At 35.1% G+C, this 8,893-nt stretch overlaps 1 protein-coding gene across 1 annotated transcript in view; it reads left to right on the top strand.

The window, feature by feature from the left end:
- The first annotated feature begins 7,221 nt into the window (after positions 1-7,221).
- The window catches only part of LOC136840852 (protein Wnt-5b-like), a 37,638-nt gene continuing 35,966 nt past the window's right edge, over positions 7,222-8,893 (top strand). The window contains exon 1 of the mRNA XM_067107798.1: positions 7,222-7,618. The gene's annotated coding sequence lies outside the window, so the exon portion shown is untranslated. The remainder of the gene's footprint in view (positions 7,619-8,893) is intronic.

Genomic DNA, 8,893 nt, shown 5'->3' with positions numbered 1-8,893 from the left:
ATATGTATATGTATGTATATATATTATATATTATATGTATATGTATGTACTGTATATAAATATATATATATACATATATATCATGCCATGTGTGTATATACATATTATACATACAATTATCTAACAATTATATGGGTTTTTCCTGGTAATTTTTACCCATAAACATTGTCAAAGAGATTATTTAGTGGTGCAGTATATCCATTGCTTTTATATTTTGGTAAGGCGTACTTGCATTTTCTTGAAATAAGCTGAAATTATTAAGAGCGTACCTCGCAGCTACACACTAAGTAAACCAATAACTTCCAAACATTGATAAAGAGTACATGTCTCTAAAAATAAAATCTTAGTAATGACGGAGAATGGGTCTTTAGAGCAGGAGGGAAGTAATTATTCAGTATTTTGTGACAAGAAATTTATTTTTGGATTGAAATCAAGTGTGCGTGCAACTTAAGAAGCTAACAGATTCAGTTGCTTTATTCTATCATTTTTTGCACTGAAGATTAAAAATATATCAGGGTAACTTTGAAGCCATGTTTTAGGAAACCAAATCACTTTTTCTTGTCGCAGATCAGTTACAGAACTTGATACAGAGGGTTAATGTTGTTAAAGTTTTGTAATAACTGCTTTTGCTGAAGCTCATATATATTTAGTCAATCACTTTTGAGAATCAACGTCCTTAAGTTTTTGGAATCTCCGTTGCAAGATCCTAGCTTAGAATTCTTAACCTTTATACCAGAATATTCTAGTTACTCGTATAATTCCGAATGCAATATATTTGGTAATTCCTTATTTTACGAGTGACATAATTGCTTTATTTTTTTTCTTTTGTATGGTTACAACCTCCGTTGTGGCTTAGCTAATTCAAAGTCCCTCGTAAATATTTCATTTTATTATCTGACCACATTCTTGGTTACCACAGCGAGCAGTTAAAATAGTCCTTAGACGTTCGATTAACCTGTTAGTTTAAACTTTGTTGTAAATGGTTTAAAACTTTGTTGTAAATAGTTTAAAACTTTGTTGTAAATAGTTTTAAACTTTGTTGTGAATAGTTTAAAAAATTTTTGTGAATAGTTTAAAACTTTTGTGTAAATAGTTTAAAAATTTGTTGTGAATAGTTTAAAATTTTGTTGTGAATACTTTAACACTTTGTTGTAAATAGTTTAAAACTTTGTTGTAAATACTGTAGTTTAAAACGTTTTTGTAAATACTGTAGTTTAAAATTTTATTGTAAATACTGTAGTTTAAAACTTTTTTGTAAATACTGTAGTTTAAAACTTTGTTGTAAAATACTGCACTCTAAAACTTTGTTGCGCTGTTAATATTTACATGAATCCCTATTTTGAAATGGTGTCTACGTCACGCTGACCAACTCGTTATCAGAAACGATTCCGAGACGAAGGACTGTTAATCATAAAGGTAGTTGGTTCATCTACTCTTTTGTGCCGCCAGTGCAAAGGTCAAGTTCCTTGCGTTCCTTTTAGCTGCAACCCCTTTCGTTCCTTTTACTGTACCTCCATTCATATTATCTTTCTTCCATCTTGCTATCCACCCTTTCCTTAAAATTATTTCATCGGTTTTCTTCCTGTTACGTCTTTCAAATCTACCTACTCTCAGTTTCCTTTCCAGCGTTGAATCCCAGTGGCCTTAGGCCTAAACTCTATATTCCATTCCGTTCCATCTCACTCCTTATTGTTATGTTTCCAATTAAGTATTACGTTATTTCTTACAGACTCAGCCTTGGATTATTGGAAATATATTCTAAAGCGATTTTCATCGTGTATATCAAGTTTTATTTTGTATTAAACAGCGGAAGTGTTTGTTCCGGTATCAAATATAAAAAAATATTCGATAGGGAGACTTTTCATTGTATATATTAGTTTTTCTTTCGCATTCACTTATTTTGTATTAAATATTTAAAGTGTTATGTTCCGATATAAGGTAAACACGAGTATGTTTACCTCCTCTTACTTCTTACAAATGAACACCATATTCTTTGGAAGTTTGAATTCCAAGTCAACGCCCTCTGTGGGCTTGTTCCATATGAATAGGGTTCATCTTCTGAATAATAATAATAATAATAATAATAATAATAATAATAATAATAATAATAATAATAATAATGTAGATGCTAAAGAGTTATGGTTCAAGTCGATAATATTCCAATCTTTGAGCCATTACAGTATAGTCTTATAAATAATAATAATAATAATAATAATAATAATAATAATAATAATAATAATAATAATAATAATAATAATAATAATAATAATAATAATGTACATGCTAAAGGATTAGGTTCAAGTCGATAATATTCCAGTCTGTGAGCCATTACAATATAGTCCTATAGGAACTCCTTTATCAGTAAGACTTCTCTTTCATTCGCTGCGGTCATCACATAAAATGGCAATTAACATAGACCTATACTCCAAAGCTCTTCCGACTTTTATTAGCCTATTCCGGAGTACACATTCCACATTTCCTCATCCGGTCGTACAATGACCGTTGGTATCATCTAAAGGGTTATCTACATCTGCTGTTTCACAGCTCTCTCTCTCTCTCTCTCTCTCTCTCTCTCTCTCTCTCTCTCTCTCTCTCTCTCTCTCTCTCTCTCTCTCTCTCTCTCTCTCTCTCTATTGCATAACATCGATATCTTGTAACGCTCTTTAATGGAACAGCCGCATTATGACCATTTTTATTATAAAGTTTTTTCTCTTCTCAATGTGAAAAATCTTAATTTTTTTTTTTTGAAGTCTGATGGTACAGCAGTGATTAGGTCACCTTTTTTTTTAATTTTCGGTCTATTAATTATCAAACATCTCTAGAAATGTTATGTATCTTCATATGAATCGCGTGGAACCTTCGGTTGTACTAAATGATCAATTAAGATATTTGATACCGTTAGATAAAAACAAATAAAAAAAACTGATATCAAGAGTGTCGGGATTTAGTTTTTATTTATTTTTATGACCAAATATTTATTTTTATAAATAGTATAATACACTTGATTTTTAGGTATATATTTCAGGTATGAATGGAATTATGAAAAATGTTTTAAAAATTATTTTTAGCAATTCGAAAGATACCTATTGCCTACGCCACGTTTACCATTAAATTATGATCAAAATAGCTGTAAATTGCATTGCTTTTAATTTTACACTGTTCCCTTTTTATTCAAATTTCGGTGCAACATATAACAGAGACTTTAAAATGGAAAATATAATTAGGTCCATTAACTCTGTCGCTCTCTTTCAAACGCGTTTTTAAAGAACGCATAATAAGAGCAAGGCCAGCTAACGCTCGCCATGACAGCCGTCGCGCAAAGCAGCGTGAAAACTAATCTCTGCAATTAGTTTAATCAACTTTAATTAGCTTCGTCTAATTGTTCAACAACTTTCCCATAAGGGCAGAAACGTGTGACTACAACTGTTTGATCCTGCAGGGGTTTTTTGTTAGCGGGAGGCCCCCCACGGGGTGGTGGGTTGGGGGGCGAGGGTGAAAATAAGCGATTATTAAGATAGCTCAAAGGAGTCAATCATCTATTAGCCGCAACTGCCATGTATCTGTCAGTCACGGGCCTCTTATAAGATTGTGATGATTGTATGAAGGGGTTCAGAATTTTTATCAGCTGACCAGTTATCGTTAAAGTCTCAAAGAAATATATCAATAATAACTCGTATACTATACTATAATGCACTATATTATACATTCTTATGCTATATATTACTATACTATACTAAACTGGTGATTATCTATTTACATTCGATTCCGAGTTAATAACAAAAGTTAGTATGTTCATGCTATGCCAATAAGATACGAGAGTTGTTCTAATTGTTCATGCATGTGTGAACATTTCGTATTTGTGGTTACCTGTGTGTGTATGTTTTGTAAGAGTATACACAGAGCACATACGCAAAGGCTAAATACATGCATAATATGTATACATACTTTATGTAAAGTAATTTAAAATTCGGTCTTTGTAGGTAGAGTCTGTGTGTGTGTGTGTGTGTGTGTGTGTGTGTGTGTGAGAGAGAGAGAGAGAGAGAGAGAGAGAGAGAGAGAGAGAGAGAGAGAGAGGGCACATACGAAAAAGCTTTATACATACGTATGTATACATACCTCATGCAAAATAATTTACGATTCGGTCGTTGTAGGTACATTATTTTAAGAGAGAGAGAGAGAGAGAGAGAGAGAGAGAGAGAGAGAGAGAGAGAGAGAGCAAGCACATACGCAAAAGCTTTATACATACGTATACCTCATACAAAATAATTTACAATTCGGTCTTTGTAGGTACATTTCTAAGAGAGAGAGAGAGAGAGAGAGAGAGAGAGAGAGAGAGAGAGAGAGAGAGAGAGAGAGAGAGAGGAGGGAAACCTGATCCCAACCGTGATATAAAACAAGATATTAATATTCATTACGCGAAGGAAAAACACTAGCACGAATCCGCGGCGGCCTGCGCAACATGTTTACCTTGAGTGTTGATCAACGGAAGACCTTGTTTACATTTGCGTGAATGGCAGCGCCTCCCTCTACTTCACGGTTGCATGCACCGCTATCATTTGTTTGCGTTGGACGAAAGGGAGGGGGGACGGGGTCCCCGCTCCCCTCTCAACCACTCCCTTACTCCCCCCTTTTTCACCTGGATGCTCTTGGTCTTTGCCGGGACGAAGGGTGTCTGTCTATTTGTCTGTCTTTCTGTTTGGCTGTTTTTGTTTTTTTTTTTGGGGGGGCTGTTTCTGGGCCTTCCCAGACCGAGGGGATTTTCGTTATCAAACAAATCCTTCCTTCCTCTTCAGGGGTGTTTCTTCTGAAGGAGATACTTTGGAGTGAGGTGGCCTTACACAAAATTAATATTATTTGTTGCAGTTATTGTGAGCAAAATATCTCTCTCGCCCTCTCTGTCTCTAGTTCTGTACACATACACACACACATACATACACAGACATACAAACATATGTGCGTGTGTGTATATAATATATACAGTACATATATAATAATATATATATATATATGTATGTATATTATATATGTATATATATTATATATATGTATATATATATATATACAGAATATATATACATCCTGTATATATATATATATATATATATATATATATATATATATATATATATATATATATATATATATATATGCCTTTTCCCGTAGAGGTTTTGGCACCAAAGTCGACCTTTCGATTCTCCGCAAGTCTTTTCGAGGTTGCAAAACCTATACGGGCTTCTCTGCCTTACCTGCGACCAACCAGTAGTCTGGAGAAAAATTGCTAAAATGCCTAGAGATTTACAAGCTGGTTTAAGAGAGGAGAGGAGTTGCAACTTTTGCAAACCTACAAACCAGAGTAAGACAAAATCTTTGTATTAGTATTTCGTATATTGACAAACTAACCTACTCGAGTCGGGAAAATTTGAAATAAATCGAAACTGAGATAGCCGAACCTTCTTAATTTGATTTAGTCAATTTCTCTAATCTCTTTTATTTTTGCATAATTTTTTTATTTCTTTTTTTTTTTTTGGGGGCAGGGGGGGCTTTTCTAGGTATTTCATTTCTGTCCTAGTGTTTTATCAAAATAAACCCAACAGTGGATGAAGAAAGACTAGGAACTGGAATGGACTGGAATGCAGAATTTAGGCCAAAGGCCAAGCGCTGGAACCTATGAGGTCATTCAGCGCTGAAAAGGTCTGGGAGGTGTAACAGGAGGAAAACCTCGCAGTTGCACTATGAAACAATTGTTAGGAGAGTGTGGAAAGTAAGATGGAAAAAAGAGGATATGAATGGAGGTACAATAAAAGGAATGAAAGGGGTTGCAGCTAGGAGCCGAAGGGACGCTGCAAAGAACAGTAAGTAGTGCCTACTGGAAAGACAACAAAGACGTCCTTAATAAAATGTTATGAAGCTCCAGAACTTGTCTGATTAAAAGCATGCCAAATTATCTTTCATTAATTCTACAGTATATCCCTACGATAAGCAATGGTTAAGCCTAAAGATTAACGCATTTCTCCAGGTTTAGAATTGTCAATATATTTGAAGCTGGTTATGGGGTTTGTATAGTTCGTAAGATTTTTAGGACCCTGTTCGGAAAGTTATTTCGCAATTTTTGTCGCTTTATTGAGTTCTCAAAACGTGAACTGTACTTGGGGCTGCTGGCATTATTATTTATGGCATTGATTAAAATGTAAAGTACCTTCTGCATATATTTTGATCTAAAAATGCTTATAGGTTATCAGTATTTAGATTGTCGTCCAAACACATTAATTACAAACTTTAAAATTCCTATAGCAAAGAAGTCACCTGCTTAGGCTTGAACCGTATGTCATTATTTCCATTTTTTCTTGCGTTACAGTTCCGTCATTATAAACATAATTTACATTATAGCCTATTCTCCATCGTTTTAAGAGACGTTGAACGATACATGATAATGATAATGACAATAACAATAAATTTACCTTTACTGGACTGGGACAATCAGCTCTTGCTCAATTATCTAAATATTTATCATCGTGGAAAGCCTGTGGAGATAAACTGTATAAAACCACTCCAATGTAACGATCGAAACGGTAATAAAATTTCTCATTAAGTAACCAGCTCACTAGAATGGCATGAAGATAAAAAAAAAAAAAAAATCAAGGATGAAACAGCTTCACCTACGAAATTACAGCAGCTGACGACATCCACTTGCCTGTACGTCCGTCCGTCCTTTGATGAATTACATCTCATATTCACCGGGATCCCAACGCAACCGGCAACGATGTCATTCATTTGGTGGCACATTCCTTTTTAAGAGGCTGGATTTGTAATACATAATGAGCGCGAGATGATTCAGGGATGGAGGGTGCTGGCAGCGACGCCCCTTCGGCCAATTGCATCTCGCATCAGCCAGTAATGTGTAAGAGTGGCCCCGCCCACTGTCCTATAACCAATGAAAGCCCTGGGTTATTTATGAAGGCCCGTCTGCCAGACGTAAGATGAATGGCACCGTGAAACGTCTGAACATCGATAGAATTTTAATAAGAAAGCCCCCCTGGATGTTATTTATAATTAATTTAAGCCCCCTCGAGTGAGGAAGCTTCCGCCCTGCGCAAACCAGTTCTCAGCAAGAGCAAAGGACGTTTCCCAAGTCGATCTGGAAGCGGAATGCGCATCAAGCATGAGAATGAAACATCTAAGTGAGTTAATCCATGTGGCTCAGTGAATGTCAGGCTCTTGGTCAGTGTAGATGTGGCAGGTTTGGCCATCGTTTTGACTAGAGCCCGTTTGCCGTACCGAATCGAAGGCCTTCTTATCATAATGGACTGCCAATTAAGTTCAGTGCCAAGATACTGAAAAACGTGCCTCTCGCTCTGAATAACGAACGAAGGACTGTGTTTGTGTGATGTGTGTCTCGTTTACGAACAAGGACTGAGAATGCTGGAGATGAAGCGAGTGAAATGTGAATGAACTGTGAAAAAAAGCAAGTTAGGTAAAATAGATTACGAAGTGAGTGTTCGTACGAAAAGATGTTCGGTTTTGACTGATGTCAGGTTTTCGAAACGAAGAGGCTTTGTGTGGGATAAATGCAGAATGACGTCAAAACAACCGCATCATCAAGACCTTGAGAAGATTACAGGTGAGACGTCATTTTCTTTGGGTTTTTTTTTATTAGTTATTCTGGGAACGAATGAACTGTCTTAGATAAAAAATGAAAATGAGTGCTCTCAACTTATACATGGCCTGTCAGCCCACAATGCATTCGTGTCCTTATTTTGTATAACAATGAAAAATCTAAGTAAATTATGATCTTGAAATATTTCTACGCTAAGCAAAGATTCACAAAAAGAAAAAATATTGTGGGATTTATCTTATTATCACCACAAATTTAGCCAGTTTTCAAGTAGTTTGGGTATGTTTTGAAGTGGCTCCATCAACAAAAGCATGTTGAAACACTCTACGGAATCTAAACTGTACCTTTCGACTCTAGAACTAATGAGAGCGCTCGCGCGCGCGTGTGTGCATGTGTTTGTTTGTTTATACATGAAGGGTGTTCATCTTAATCAATGAAAGATTAATATTTACTTTAACACACAATTCTTGTGCAATGGTTTTCTTAGTATACAAATTAATTGTATTGGTTAGGGTTGAATAACAAATACTTTAAATTCATGTTGAATATTATGCATACAAATTCATACACCTACAGTACACAGAAATACATATACTGTACATATACAATATATATATGTGTGTGTGTGTGTGTGTATTTATATACATGCATCGGATGCAGTTGCAAGCCGCACTCTTTAACCCATAGATGTTCAAGGGCTTATGTCCCGACGGCATCTGCCATTTCTTGGTGGTCACCCATCTAATTATAAACCAAACTCAACTGTTTTTGACTTTGCAGATTATATTGGACTGTTTACGTATAATCACTTTTTTCTAAGATAAACCTAATGTCATTTCCAGCTTAAATCCTGTACTGCGAACGGTTACTTAAAACAATACGCCTCATGGAAACACTACGGTGATGCTGTCATAACTTGAACATATCATTTAAAATGTAAGTGAAGTCTTTACGCTCAACAGGTACCATGAAGTCAAATATTTTAACAATCTTAGTTATGGTTTAAAATGTCCTGTTATATTGATGCTACACTGTACCGTAACCTTTTTTTACATAAATGTTTGATATCTACGTAAGAATGAAAGTCGGCAGTTTTATTAAAAATGGTTTTTCAATATAACAGTCTATGAACATTATAGTAATATGATTATTCTTCATTTTATTTGGCGTCGGCGTGACTTGCAACACTCACTATCATCATTTTGTAAATATAAATGAAGTAAGTGCAATCACTATTACTGTAGCATCAGCTTTTTTTTTTTTATTTTTTTGCTTACTGGA

This window comes from Macrobrachium rosenbergii, chromosome 8, assembly GCF_040412425.1.
Source record: "Macrobrachium rosenbergii isolate ZJJX-2024 chromosome 8, ASM4041242v1, whole genome shotgun sequence".
NCBI classification, from domain to species: Eukaryota; Metazoa; Arthropoda; class Malacostraca; order Decapoda; family Palaemonidae; genus Macrobrachium; species Macrobrachium rosenbergii.
This window is presented reverse-complemented; position numbering and strand designations above follow the sequence as displayed.